The sequence below is a fragment of the Solanum stenotomum genome, chromosome 12, assembly GCF_019186545.1.
Source record: "Solanum stenotomum isolate F172 chromosome 12, ASM1918654v1, whole genome shotgun sequence".
NCBI lineage: Eukaryota > Viridiplantae > Streptophyta > Magnoliopsida > Solanales > Solanaceae > Solanum > Solanum stenotomum.
In genome coordinates, this window is record NC_064293.1 from 28598127 (window position 1) to 28604788 (window position 6662).

Here is a 6662-nt window from a genome sequence, read left to right on the forward strand (position 1 = left end):
TCGTTCGAGCGTTCGTTGAAGACAAGCTTAGGGGTGTGGATCCATTCTGGTAAGCTCAAGCATAAACCTCTTCTACTATATCTCTGTCTAACCCTAATTCTCTATACTACAACACAACAACCTCTCCATGACGAGTCATTGAACTGACGCATGTTGACTCCTAAAGGTAAGTAAATCAGACCTGAAAAGAAATTCTTTAAGGACTTCTTATCTAGTAATTATCAATTCTTGCTTTCTATAGTCAGAAAAATAAGGCTCGATCAACCTAGCTAATACTAGTAATCCCTCTCATTCAATTCATATCTGATGGATTGAACCCTACAAATGATTAATACCAACATCCAGATTTGAATCTATGAGAAAAAATACTAAATACATGAGATTGAGTCTGAGTCTAAAACTGTATAGCACCAACACTAGACTCATATGTGATCTGCATAATTGGGAGTCACAATCTCAAGCTAATTCATAGGTGAACTGGACAATAAACTATTTAGCAGAACAAAAGTTAATACAAATTCACTTGTCTCACCAGATGCATAATACGCAAACACTAGAATCTAATTCAGATGAGATGAAGAGTACATAACCAGCTACTAGATGAATTTATTGACAACCATTGAACCTTCAGAGGTATAGAGTGAGCTAAAATAGACTTAACAATATTGTCTTATCCTAAGATGGGGAATACCCTGTTTATCTGTATTGATGATTCTTCTGCCTACAACTGGTTTATATTGAAACTATTTAAATTCAAAAGTACCTGCAAAATTAAAAGCTAGGTTAGTGAAACAATCCGCAAGAGGATTTCCTTTCCTTGAGGTGTGTTGTACTCTTACTGTTATCAAAATCCTTGTTTTGTTCATATAATTGACCTCCAAAGTCACACTCCAAAGAGCAATTCAATCTCCATTCAACATATTAATCAATGACAAAGAATTAGATTCCAGTATAACTTGTGAAAAGCTATTCTTTAAACAACATTCAAGTCCTTCCTTTAAAGCCATAGCCTTAGCCAATATGTTTGTTGTGTCTTGGATCCTTAATCCCTTTGCTCCCATCAAATCACTAGAAAAAGCCCTAACAAAATACAATAGTGCTAGGGCCAGGATTACCTCTTGATACCCCATCTGCGTTACATATCCACCACCCCTAAGGAGGTAGATTCCACCTTACCACCCTAGATGTAAAAAAAGCATGAAACTATCCAGCAGAGCAACCATGTGAGGCCAATTATTTGGAATATTAGGATATTTAAATTTCAACTTAATGATTTTTTTTTTATAGTGTTGAAAATATCTCAAATAACTCTATTAGTAGAGTAAGAACCACCATGTAAAATGGTAGTTCTCCTTTTCCAAAGAAACCATAAGATGACATTAGGAATTGCATTAAGGGGTCGTTTGGTAGAAAAATAAATAACGCAGGGATTAGTAACGCAGAGATTAATAATGCAGGGATTAGTAATGTTGAGATTAGTACTGCAGAGTATACTTTTTATCAAGTGTTTGGTTCATTGCTTCCCACTGCATCTTGTGTATGCCTTAAAACTCTATAAAAAGCTTCTTTCCAATTATACCCTTGATTTATTATGATATTTTCTATTTTATATAATCTAGTCAAGGTAGATAATTGCCGGATAATATTATGGCAGTCTAACTAGCTAGGAGAAGAACAATTTTGTTGTAATGTTTGCTATTTTCTCACTTGAATTATTTGAGGGTAAATAATTGTCATCTTAATAAATTAATCACTTAAGAAAATGTTAATTTTCAATATAGAATAGATAGACCATCTACTTTAAAACCGAAAAGACTGTAAACAATAGTGAAATCGACTATATCATCTACATTTACACATAAAAATTACAATTTGTAGTTTTAATATATATGCAATTTATAAATTGTTCAAAATACAAATAATTAGAAATCACATATAAATCAACAAATAATATATTCAATTAAGATCACAAACGTCACGTGGTGATATATTTATCTTTTTAATTAGTAAATATTAAACAATTCACATTTTAAATATTGTATTGATATGTATTGCATTTATTTATCAACAAACAACTCTCTCTAAATAATAAAATTTGTAAGCTAATTTATTTAAATAAATTTACTAGTACAAATATAAAACATAAAATCAAGAAAATAAATAAAATAATTAAAATAATTTTGAGGGATATGTTTATCTTTACATAGATAATCCCATGGTATTAAATTCAATGTATTACTAATACCACCAAATGAAAGGTATTAGTAATACATCATATAATACCATGTAGGGACTAATCCATGGGTTAGTTATGCTTAGGCCCAAAAATGCTACCAAATATAGTACTAAATAACACCATGTATAATACATGAATTATTTCTCCTAATACTTCCTACCAAACGACCCCTAAATGTCATCTTTTGTCTAGAGTTACCTTTAGCATCCCACCATTTCAAACAAAATTTGTTTCACCTAAACCCATATCCCGAAAGACCAGATGCACCAACAAAATATCTCCACACAGAATCTGCCACTTCTCCTTTTAGAAATAAATGATCCACGGTCTCATAATCTGGAACCTCACAGCAACCACATAAATGAGAAATGTTAGGATTTCATTGTGCCATTAAAGTAGCAACTGGATTTTTGTTTTTCCATACCTTCCAAGCTAAAAAAGATATTTTAAAAGGGATGCCTTGTACCCATATCTTCTTATAAAATTTAGTTTCCTCCTCTCTCTTTCTTATAGTATTCCAAGCACTTTTGACTGAAAATTGGTCAGAACTGGTCTTTGTCCACCATAATAGATTTTGAACTATGTCAACCTCTAATTTTACATTTTGGGGGTTCAAAATTAATATATAAACATAAAAATTCTCTAAAATACCTTATATACACAATGTATTTTTTGTTGAGAAGGTTCAAGTGAACCGCTTTGATAACCTCCAGGTTCGCCCCTGAATTAATACATCTATATATTTTATTCTTCTCACACAATTATTTTGCAGTTAGTTCTAGACTTCTAGTAAGAGAATTAACATCAGTTAAGAGAAAATATAATCATGGTATATAACTTATGCTAATGCAATTGCATACTGAATTTGTGGTCAAATATTATCTCATGTTATTTCAGTACTTTATTATTTGAAACAGATTTATCAAAGAGAAGATTATATTCTAACAATTAATATAACGAAGTGATAAGATCATACAAAAAAATATTACATTTATGATATGTATATTGCATGTGTATATCAAATTAGGTAAAATCAACACTGTCCCTTTTTAGTTGTTATTTGTTATATTTTTTTTGAGTGTGAGAAATTAAAGTAGATTTTTTATTACAAAATTAAACTGAATAGATCATTATTATAAGATCAATTTAAGCAATATTCAATTAATCTGTCTATAAATTTAGGTCAACTGAATTTATGATTAACCCAATAGACCAGTAAGAGAACTAATTGAATGAAAGCCTTTTCTTCTGATTAGTTTATTAAATAATAAAATTATATGTTGATTGGGATAGGTTATAGGCTTATAGCTTATAACATACGATCAATTATTTCGTTAAAAAAATGCAAGTATAAATATATTTATATATTTTATCCTTTCTGTATAATTGTTTTTTTAGCGAGTTCTAGTTAGTGAATTAGAATTTAAAAAGTTTCTATTAAATTGCTAAGAATCATAAAATAGGATAATGATAAATTATATGCCTATTGCACGGTGTAAATTATATGAGTTTTGAGAATTATAAAATTCAGAAAAGTTACTCCCTCCGTTCTTATTTATATATTACAATTTTAAAATTTACGTCCCTTAAGAAACTATATAAATTTACCATTATATCTTAATTTAGTATTCTTTTGAAGTCAAGTTTTCAATAAATAAACATAAATTAATTTATTTTGATTAATTAGGTTGACCAATGAACATGAATTAATCATTTAGTTTCCTATGTCGGTCAAATTCATATTTTCAAGTTTAATAACTCTCAAGGATAAAATATGAAGAATATTGTTATTTATACATTGATCTTGTGAAATGACAAATATTAAGAACTACCTATTTTTAGTAAGAACGACATATAAACAGAAATGGGGGAGTAGTACTATTACTTGATTTCATAAGATTGTCTATATGTTTTATCCTTTTCACATAATTATTTTGCAGTGAGTTCTAGTAAGAGAATTAGCATTATGTGTATCTCAATATAAAAATTAGCTAAGTTAAGAGAAAAACATAATCATGATATATAGCTTATGCTAATGCAATTGCATATCGAATTTGTTGTCAAATAGTACCTCATCTTGTGTCAAAAAGAAGATTATACTCTTAACAATAAAAAAAAAAGGTAGATCATATAAGAAAATATTATTTTTTGACATGTTATAAGCATTAAAATTTTGTGGGATTCTATCAGATGAATTTAATTTTATCTAGTGTTCTTGAAAATTAACCTATCCTAAACCTTAGCTTATGTGATAAAACACAATTATTTTAGTATAAAGTACAAAAATTCCATACATTTGGAGATTAATTACATCATATCCCCAAAAATTTTCCAATTACAAAAAATCTCAATTTATTACTCTCAGATACATTTCTTGGTTGTCCGACACATTGTAAATGATACATTACTTGTCCTATACATTGCAAATGATACATTACTTAATGGGAGAAGAAAGTATCCGAGAAGAGATAGAGATGTATCCGAGAAGAAATTTTTGTAATTTTTTAGAGATTATAATATCTTCAGTTGTGTATTTATGTATTTTTTTTTCATTATTTTAAGTCGTATCCGCCTCATCTTAGCCCAAACAAGCTTTGACGGGGTCGGATATTGACCCATCTATTGATACAACCCATCTTAATCTGTTCAACTTTGATCCGAACAACCCATTTGCCGCCCTTCCCCTTTCCGCCCACACAACAATCACCATTATAAATCATCATTCACTATCATAATTATTAACTATAATCATTAACCATCATTGTTAGTTTATCATTGAATACTATCTATAACTGACATTAGTTAATTCCATCTCAAATCGATATCCACAATCGTTATTATTAGTAGTATTATATAATTTTAAAAAAATATCTTATTAATATAATATGTTATTTATTAATTTTTAAATAAAAGATATCACATTTAAATTATTTATTGCAATTATTCAAAATAATTAATAATGAGAATAAAATTGACTAGAAAGAGTACACTACTTAATTAAGGGAGCACATGGTGTTGTGTGCATGATCTATTAATGGGATTGAAAATAGAGAGAGTGGTGCCAAATGTTAATCAGAACTCCTCCACGTAATTACCGCTTTAATCCTCTATGATTTTTAATGCGAATTCCAAGACCATTGAGAAGAAATTAGTGTTAATACTACTACTATAGTAGAGTATTATTTATAGTAAAAAGGTTGCAGCTCACCATATTAGCAGAGTTGTCACATTTTTTCTGCAAAAAAAAGTACTGTACAGAGAAGACGATACGCTACTCCAGTAACCGTCTCTGCTTTTTGTTTTTGTTGTATTTGTATCTCCATTCATACAAACAAATCCAGCTCAGGTTTGAATCAACACTCCTAATTTGTGTTTACATTCCGTTGTTCACGTTGTTTTTATGAGCGATTGTATTCTAGAAGCTTCTAGTATGTTTTCGAGAAAATGTTATAAACTAGTATGGTATACTATGCTCTCGCTATGAAGTTCAGGGAAGGGCTGAACCTAAAAAAATGTTTTATAGTGTTTTAGGATTTTTATGGAGTTTATTGATAATTTTTTTCAGTCATACAGTTTTTATTTGTCTGCGTACTTTTCAGTGCACACTATACAGTTTACAGTACTTGCTCTGTTTCCCTTTCCCTTCTCTCTCGGTAACTTGTTTTTTCTTCAGGTGTGTATGGAATATGTTGGTTCATAGGGTTTGGATCATTGGTTTTTGATCATTACTGTGTATGGATGTATCGTTAATCGTTCTACAACTTCAAATAGACGGAAAAAACTATGTACTCTATGGGTTTTAATGTTTCGAAATAGACGAATGGTGTACAGGGACTTTTTGGGTTTTGTGTTTTGGTCATCTTACTTTGATTGCATTTGTCTATCTCTTTTTCCTTTTGTTGGATTGCAAGTACATTATTCTTTTTCTTTCTTTTCTGGTTGAATTTTGTATATGTTCTTGGTTTTTATAGTTTATACTGTGATTTTGTTGATCTTTTGTGTATTTGGGTGAACTTGTGAAGTGTTTTTTCGGTAAGTGATTAGAAATTTGTGTGATTTATATTTTGTTCATCTCGTGGATATGTTGGACTTTAGAGGCATAAAATTTACTTTCTCATGGCATTGATGGACTATTGAATTTGACTTTTATTTTGGTGGGTATTCTCCTTTGCATTGCATTCTCATAGCTCTCCTCCATTTCAATCTTCCTATTTTTAATTCTATCTGTTGCATCTATCATACTGTTCTTTTGGAATATAATGTCTAGATATCTAAATTGTCCACATTTAAGCCAGTGTTATCAAAAGTGCAAAAAAAATCTAAGGTCACTCTAAGCGCAAAGCACAAATAAAGTGTGAGCTGGGTTTTAATGAAAAAAACACAAGTGAAGAATAAATACAACTATATATGTTTAGTCCAAGGCTAA